We start from the raw sequence: 9,692 nt of genomic DNA, 5'->3' as shown, positions 1-9,692 counted from the left end.
GCTGAGCCAAGCTGGTTGGGCTTGTTTTTTTAAATATAAGATAGCACAATTTCTGAATGCACTCAAGTCCATTGAATTGTACACTTTTATTTATTTTTTTAAAAAAATATTTTATTGATTTTTTACAGAGAGGAAGAGAGAGGGATAGAGAGTTAGAAACATCGATGGGAGAGAAACATCAATCAGCTGCCTCCTGCACATCCTACTGGGGATGTGCCCGCAACCAAAGTACATGCCCTTGGCCGGAATCAAACCTGGGACCTTTCAGTCCACAGGCTGACACTCTATCCACTGAGCCAAACCGGTTAGGGCTGAATTGTACACTTTTAAAGGGTAGATATAATAATATGTGAATTATATCTCAATTAAAAAAACAAAAAACACAAAGTCTGGGAAACTATCACACCAAGAGGACTCTAAGCCAACATGATCCCTAAATGGACTGTGATGTTCTGGGTGGGGCCCAGGGACAGAAAAAGTGCATTCAGTAAAACATAAGGAAATCTGAGCAAAGCACAGAGTGAAGTTAAGAACACTAAGGTGCCCAGCCGGTGTGGCTCAGTGGTTGAGTGTCTACCCATGAACCAAGATGTTGCTAATTCCATTCCTGGTCAGGGCACATCCCCGGGTTGCAGGCTCAATCCCTAGTAGGGGGCTGGCAGGGAGCAGCCAATTGATGTTTCTCTCTTGTTGATGTTTCTCTCTTGTTGATGTTTCTCTCTTTATATCCCTCTCTTTCTTAAACCAATGAACTTATTTTTTAAAAAAGAATAATATATCAATATTGGCTCATTCATTCTGACAAATAGACAGTAATAATGCGATATGTTTGTAATACCAGAAAATCGTGGGGGGAAGTAGGTGTAGTGTATGTGGGAAATCTGTGTACATACTGTCTTTACAATGCCTCTGTAAATGTAAAAGACTGTTCTCAAATAAAAAGCGGATGGGAAGAAACAATCGGGTTACACCCAGCTGTGATCATTTGGGCGACTTAAAAAAACACCAGGCCCCTCGCCTCCGTCTGTAAGGACACACAGGCGACTCTGGTTTTGTCACCAGGAAAACTGCCCATTTGGAAGCTAAGCCCAACGGTGGCACGTTGGGTCCCCAGGGAGGCTGCTGGGTGAGGTGAGGATAAACACCAGCGCTTCTATTCTCAGTAGGTGGCCCTCCCCACTAACCACCCTTCCTTCCCCTTCAGTTTGACTTTATCGCGCCTGGGCCTGAATTATCCTGTCTGGCGCAGTCCGGATTCTGGGAGACTTTGGGCATTGAAAAATATTGGGAGATTTCAGTGGAACTGCCTGAAAAATACACACACACACAAAAAACTCTTACTTTTTTTTTTTTAAACAGGTGGCTGACTTCAACATTACTGCAATGCTGGTGATCCAGGAAACCAGATGATTCGAGGCTAAGCAGGCGCGCTGGGCTGTGAAATGACATGGGACCTCAGGTGACATCCAGGTGTGCCCTGGTGCACAGCCTAGAGAAGCTGCTCTTGAAGAAACACCCAGAAGAGTGACACAGTAAATGAAAAATAACCACCCAGTTGGGAGCTTGGGGCCTGTGGAAGTTTGTATGAAATTGTAGTTGAAGAACTGAAAACATGTGGGAAGACAGGGTCGTGGGTACCTCCCCTGTGAACATTCTGAGAAATCGTTTAAATTCACTAAAATTACATTTTAACGACAATAAAAATAACAATGGGTAACATATTTATTATTTACTTATTTATTTATTATTTTTAATCCTCACCCGAGGACATTTCCCCACTGATTTTTAGAGAGAGTGGAACAGAGAGGGAAAGACAGAAATATTGATCTGAGAGAAATACATTGATGGGTTGCCTCCTGCATGCACTCTAACCAGGGCGGGGCCGGGGAGGAGCCTGCAGTGGAGGTACGTGCCCTTGACCAGAAGCAAACCCGGGATCCTTTGGGCCACAGGCCAACTCTATCCACTGAACCAAACCGGCTAGGGCTTATTCCCCTTTTCAAAGAAATCCCTCTCTTCCCAAAACCAAGTAGTGGGGCTTAGGCCTGAATCAGTCTGGATACAACCCCGGGAGAGGCCAGCCCCAAACCAATTCAAAAAAAGCAATCGCTGGAAGGGCCAAATCCCTGCCCTTTCAGAGTTCCTAAGCAGCCTTTTGAAATTCATGGCAGAGATAATAATCTTGGAAGCCGAGGCTTGCCATTTGGGAGATTGCAAAAGAGAGGCCTTTGATGTTAAGGTCTCAAAACTTTGGTTTTGAGTCTCAAAATTTTGGTTTCAAAAGCAAATTCCTGAAGGAATCTTGGAGTAAACATTACACCACAACAGACAGTACATCTGCAGGGTAAACTGATGAAAAGTCAGGTTAACCTGTCCCTGAGGCCAAAAATTAAAAAAATAAAAACAAAAATAAATAAAAACACATACACACACAAAAAAACCTGGAGGGGAGGAATTGAAAATTCCAGGAGGCTGCAGAGTGGGTGAAACTGCCATGAGCTGACGAATTGTTAAATTGTTTTCATATTCTGTCCTCGTTCCTTTTGTATCTTTTTGGAATTTTTCCATAATAAAAATTTTGCTTTTGTTAGTTTTAATGTGGCAGCTGGGAGAACAGCAAGAAGTGGTGGTGTCTGGACTAGGGTGGCTGTGATGAAGAGGCAGAAGAGACTGCAGGGAGGCAGATGGTGGGCTCTGGCCGGAGTGGCTCAATAGTTGAATGGCGTTTAGTGTACCAAAAGGTCGCCGGTTGATTTCCTGTCAGGGCTCATGTCCAGGTTTCAGGTTTGATCCTCAGTTGGGGTGTGTGCTGGAGGTGACCAATGTTTCTCTCTCACATCAATATTTCTTTCTCTCCCTCTTCCTTCCTCTCCCCCTAAAATCAATAAAAAACAAATCAATAAAAAATTTTTATATTATATTATATATATACACACTAGAGTCCCAGTGAACGAAATTCGTGCATGGGTAGGATCCCAAGGTCTGGCTGGCATTCAAGGCTAATCTGTGGGAAGACCAGCAGGGCAATCGAGAGGGCCCCCTGCTGGTACTTGCCTTGGCTGGTGGCCTGGAACTGCCTGCTCGCCAGCCCCACCCCCACTGCTGCCACCACCGCCAGTCAGGGCCTGTGGGCTGGGGGCAGCTTCTGTGTTGAGTGTCTGTCCCCCAGTAGTCAGTGCATGTCATAGTGACTAGTCCTCCGTTTGGTCGATTGCATATTAGGGTTTTATTATATAGGAAGTAACCCAGGTATCCCACTGGGTTATTTCAACATCTCATGCTTTAAATCTCCATGTATTTTTCCTCTTCCTTCACTTTGAGAGCTTAATCTGCCTGGCACTTGACCCTTGGGAAGAGAAGACGGGCTGAGAGAAGAGAAATATTGGGTTAACCACTGGGGTGTGCTCCTGAGAAGGGTCTCTGCCGTGGACACCAGCTACAGCCCGAGGGACTTCAGAAACACTGTACTTGCCACAATGCAGATGGACCCCAAAAACTACAGTAAGTGAAAAAAGCCAGAAAGGCTCCCAAATTCTCCCACATTGCAGTCCTGCTATGGGCAGTTAGGCAGACATGAGCAGAGCAAGGACAATGGGCCAGGTACAGAGGTCATCAGGTTGGAAAGCCCCAGGGACCTAGCAAAGGACAATCAGTTGTAAGATGGGACCTCGCCCCCAGAGTGGCTTTTCCTCCTTAGCATAGAGCTGGTCATGTCGTTTGGATCCACTGACCTTTCTTCCCTAGAGATAATATCTAGGACTCAGTTGTAGTTCAGCTCCAGGCCTAGATAAGCAACTAAACCAGCCTTCGCTGACATCAGGACCAGCAGCATCGAATGCCAGCCATTCAGTCAGTGGAGAACACAACCCTGAATGGATACACCTGGAAAGCTACTGAATATTCTATTAACATCTTTCCCTGGGACTTTCCCTAAAACCTCTGCTTTTAAAACCCTTAGGACAGAAGACCCAGGGCGCTCTCCCTTCAGGGAGCATGCCCTTGTCTTTTCCTTTCCCTTTCCCCCCTCTCTCTCCCTCTCTCAGGCAAGTTACCATTAGCTTCCCCACTCCCAAGCTCCAAGGGCCCTTTCTTTACCTCCATAACTCGTTTCCTAAGCTTATTTCTTTTAGGAAATACTTTTTCTACTTCTGTGATTTACCCAGTAAATGTTCTCCTATAGTTTGGGTCTTGGCTCTGAATTCTTTCCTAGCCAGAATCCAAGTATCGAGATTGCTGAACCCCTGGGGTCAGACACTTGGTGCTGTTCCCACCGCCTACAACACTGCCACCTATCTGTTCACTCAACAATGTGCGGGCCTGCTGTCTGTCAGCAAGGCCACAGTGAGGTGATGAGCAGGGACATGGAGGTGAACCAGAGCAAATCCAGGGGGAGCCTGTGTTTCGTTGAGTTGTAGAGCTTTGCTCGGTGAAGAAGAGGAGAGATGCAAGTCGAGTTGGGAGGTGGTAAGAGAACTGGAAACCCCCTTCTCTGATGCTGGAGGTGAGGCCAGGTGAGCAAGGGGATATGCGGGTAGCATCCACAGTTTCTGGGGCCCTTACGTGCACGCATGGTGCTGGGTCCGTGTCAGGCAAAGCTTTAAGTGCTTCGTAACTATCAATCCACTGAGTCTTTTTGACAGCCCCATGACACAAGTATTGTAATTGTTCCCATTTCACAATAAGTCGGTGGTAGGGCAGGATTCAAACCCAGAAAGTCTATGACCACTTACTAACCTTGCCCACTTTCATATCTCCCATACATACTGAACACCAACTCTACCTGGCTGTTGCCTTCCCACAGTTCAGGTCTCAGCGTGGAGGTCACTTCCTCCAAGAAGCCTTCTATGATCATTTGTCAAGAGTAGACCCCTCCTGCCACTATCTGTGGCAGAGTTCTATTAGTTTTCCTTATAGCACTTGACAGTTTGTGATGATTTTGTTTGTTGTTTTACTTATCTGTCTTTACCACTAGTCTGAGGGGCGCAGCTACAGTGTTTTGGCCAGGTTCAAGCCTCGGACTAATGAAAGGACAGGGTCCTCTCATTGCCATGTGCAAGTCCCAGCTGGAGGGCAGGGCCCTCCCAGCACAATCATAGCCAGTGGCTGTGGTTGTGAGCTTGAGCCTATGGTCCGAACACGTAGCCCCACATGCCTTGTGATAGAGTTCGGGTGCATTCTCTTGTCTGTCTTTTCCCACTCCTTCACCACCATCTCTCAGGGTCACTGAACCAGGCTGAGCTGGTATGGCACATAAGGCGCCCTGGGGCTGAGTATGCCATGGCCGTGCCGGCTCCCCACACTAGTCTATATGTTTATGAGGACAGACGCCCATCTGTCTTGTTCACTATTAATTACACCCCCAGGTCTTATCTCAGGGCCTGGCTCAGACTAAGAGCTTAATAAATATTAAATGCACCTGGAGCCCTGGCTGGTGTGGTTCAGTGAGTTGAGTGTTGTCCCGTGCACGGAAAGGTCATGGGACCTTTCGATTGCCAATCAGAGCACATATCGGTGCGCGCAGGAGGGAACCTATGGTTCTATCTCACATCGATGTTACTCTCTCTCCCTCTCTCTTCCCCTCTCTCTAACAACCAATAAAAACATTTTAAATAAATAAATGCACCTGGAACATAGTTGAATAATTAAATAAATGAATCCAACATACAAAACACACTGATGTCATGTTCCTATAGGCCCGACATACACAAATTATACTGTTTTCCAAATATTAATTAATGAAGCCTGGGGAATTTCCCTGAGGGGTTGGCTGGGTGCTTCCATGTGGATGATCCAAGACACAAATACAGGGAAATGATTTATTCTCAGTCACTGATGACTCAGTGTCTGGGAATAGAAACACACTCCAAAACCTTTGCTCTAATTAGTCAAGGTAATTATTAGGCACAATAATTAGGCAGGCATGACCTCAGCCATGCTGCTCATAACCTCAAATGTAAGACCTGTACTAATTTTGCTTTAATGAATGTATTTGTTGTGCCTTGGCACTCCCCAAAAAAACTTTTTGCTTTTTCTGAGTGACCAAACATTAGTCAGGGACTGGAGAGAGGGAGGAATGGGAGTAACTGCCTAGTGCAGTGATGGCGAACCTATGACATGCGTGTCAGAGGTGACATGTGAACTCATTTTTTTGGTTGATTTTTCTTTGTTAAATGGCATTTAAATATATAAAATAAATATCAAAAATATAAGTCTTTGTTTTATTATGGTTGAAAATATCAAAAAATTTCTATATGTGACACGGCACCAGAGTTAAGTTAGGGTTTTTCAAAATGCTGACATGCCGAGCTCAAAAGATTCGCCATCACTGGCCTAGTGGGTACAGGGTTTTCTTTTGGGGTGCTAAAATTGTCTTGGAAGTAGATAGTGGTGATGTTTGCACAACATTGTGAATGTACTAATTGTTCATTTTTAAATGGTTGATGTTAATTTTATGTTATGTAAAGTCACCTCAATGAAAAAATATATTTCACACACACAGCTTTCCTCCTCACTGTCCTGTGAGTGGCACCCCTGTGTGGGAGTCATCTTGCAACTTCTCCAGGGAGGGCAGGTCCTTTCAGTCCTGAAAACTATGTGGCGCTTACTTCCTAAACTGCAAAGAGGGGAATTTATATTTGTTCATTAGCCCTACTATGTGCCAGGTGCTGTGCTAGACACTCAAGAGGAACTGTCTCCAGCAGCCCCCTTAACCCTCTCCCTCCTAACCCATTTAATTTTTCTTCACTCTGCTTATCACCAACTAACATTACATTGTATGTACCTATTTGTTCATTGTTGTTTTTTTCTCACTAAAATGTAAGCTTCGTGAGGGAAGAGATTTTGTCTGATTCGCTTACTACCATATTCCCTGTGCATAGCACACAGGAGGTGCTTAATACTGATTAGCCCGGCCGAGGTGGATCAGTGATTGAGTGTCAACCTATGAACCAGGTCATGGTTCGATTCCCTGTCAGGGCACATGCCCAGGTTGCAGGCTCGATCGTCAGGGTGCGGTGTGCAGAAGACACCTGGTCAATGACTCTCATCCTTAATGTTTCTTTCTCTCTCTCCCCGTCTCCATTCCTCTCTGAAACCAATAATAATAAAAAAATAAAGTACTGGTTAGGTGAAGGACATGACAAGACAGGTATTAGCATCTCCAGGACACAGGTGGGGAATGTGGGCTCAGTGATTTGTCAAAGTTTCATGATTAGTAAGTAGCAGACACTGAATTTGAACTGGAGGAGAGGGGGAGGCATCTGGGAGCACAGCCCTAACTACAGGGGGCTTCCCTTCACCCACTTCCTCTGCCCTGCTGGGATGAGTGAGAAGTCTGAATATCAAAGGCAAAAAGGTGATGACTCAATACCATTGACTAAGAAGTCAAAGTCAGGAAAATCATGACCCAAAGCTGAGTCATCATTTCCGCTTCCCTGGAGGCCGACTCTTTCACTCCTCCAGTTCTTGGCCTCCCGAGCTCTTCCCTGGGGTGATGCCAGGGGCTCCACATAGTCCAGGCTCATTTTTCATCCCAACTCTGCCCTCTTGGCGGGGATGGCCTGACCCAGGTGAAACCACAAATGTGCGTCCAGGCCAGCAGTCCCCAGTGTCATGCCGATCTGGATGCAAGAATGGAGGCCCTTGCAAGATTTGAACGCTGGCAGTGGCGAGGCCTTGAGGAGTGCCCCTGCTATGAGGGTTTCTTGGCTGGAAGGCACCATGCATACCTGCCTTATTTCAAACACTTATTAAATCTATTAAAAAAAAAAAAAAGAACAGGAGCCTTAACATGGGAAAGAGATGGCATCGTCACTTGTATATAAACTGAGTGGCCAGGTTATTATGACCACCTGACGTTTGTAGGCAAATTAGCTATAATTTCACGCTGAAGTTGCTAGAGGGCCAGACCATTATAAATAGGGAAGCAGGTTGTTTACCACGACAGAAGAAGTGATTTTTTTCTGACGATATGGGTAAACAACGTGATTTAACAGCCTTTGAACGTGGGATATATTTGAATGTGAGTGACCAGATTATTATGACAACCTGACGTTTGTAGGCAAATTAGCCGTCCACTGCATTGTGTGGGATATGGAAGCCAAAGGCCTGTTCGAACACCTTTGCTGTCTGTAGTTACCAAGATAAAACGTCTCCAATTCGCACAGGAACACAAGGATTGGACAGTCGAGCATTGGAAAAAAGTCATGTGGTCCGATGAATCATGTTTTCAGTTGCATCATGCAGATGGCAGAGTGAGAATTTGGCGGAAACAGCATGAAAGCATGCACCCCACATGCATGAGTACAACCCTTCAAGCTGGTGGGGGCAGTGTTATGGTTTGGGCCATGTTTCCCTGACATGATTTGGGCCCTTTAATTCGTGTGGAACAACGTCTGAATAGCACAACATACCTAAGTATTGTTGCTGATCAAGTTCATCCTATCATGTTGATGGCGTATCCCAATGGAGATGGCTTCTTCCAACAAGACAATTAGCCATGCCACGGTGCTCCTATTGTGCAGGAGTGGTTTCAAGAACATGAGGGAGACTTTGCCTTGTTTAGGTGGCCCCCACAATCATCAGATACATCTGATAAGGGGTCAATTTCCAAAATATATAAAGTACTCATACAACTCAACAAAAGGAAAACAAAAAATCCAATTTAAAAATTGGCAGAGAACCTGAATAGACACTTCCCCAAAGATTACATACAAATGTCCAAGAGGCATATGGAAAAATGCTCAACATCACTAATCATCAGAGAGATGCAAATTAAAATGACAATGAGGAATCACCTCACACCTGTCATAATGGCTGCCATACATAAATCAACATACAAGTGCTGGCGAGTATATGGAGAAAAAAGAACATTAGTACACTTCTGGTGGGAATGCAGACTGGGGCAGCCACCCATATCTTCAGAAAAAAAATCACATCTGTTGTGGTAAACAACCTGCTTCCCTATTTATAATGGTCTAGCCCTCGAGCAACTTCAGCGTGAAATTATAGCTAATTTGCCTACAAACGTCAGGTGGTCATAATAATCTGGCCACTCCGTGTATGTCTTTGGGCATTCATAGCTCTTTCTAGGGATTTCTACAACTGACGATTTAAACCTTTGAGAAATATTGTTAGATTGCCTACCCAAAAGGATGTCCCAGTTTGTACCCCATCATCAGTGTAGGAGCACGCGATCCCCACACTTTTGCCAACACTGTGCTAACCTAAAAATAAAACTACTTCAAAGTGAGAGGCAACCGCATTTATTTGGGATCAATAACAATTCAGGAAGCACCAATTCTGGCAGAAGCCCAAACAGTGTTCTTATTAGGGGACAAAGGCAATGGGCATTTATGATAAAGGGAAGGGGAGCAATTACATCAATAGAAGGAAGGCATTTCTGATGGAGGCGGTGGGAATGACACCAGGTGTCTGACGGGTGGGGTCAGACCAAACCTGGGCTCAGCAACCTCAGTACTTGGGTTCTGGCCAGGAAAGAATTCAGGGCAAGACCCAAACTGTAAGAGAACATTTATTGGGTAAATCACAGAAGTAGTTCCTAGAAGAAATGGGCTTAAGAAAAGAGCTATGGCCGAAACCGGTTTGGCTCAGTGGATAGAGCGTCGACCTGCGGACTGAAAGGTCCCAGGTTCGATTCCGGTCAAGGGCATGTACCTTGGTTGCAGGCATAT

The sequence above is a fragment of the Myotis davidii genome, unplaced genomic scaffold (genome assembly GCF_000327345.1).
Source record: "Myotis davidii unplaced genomic scaffold, ASM32734v1 scaffold639, whole genome shotgun sequence".
Taxonomy (NCBI): Eukaryota; Metazoa; Chordata; class Mammalia; order Chiroptera; family Vespertilionidae; genus Myotis; species Myotis davidii.
Note: the sequence above shows the minus strand (reverse complement) of the source record.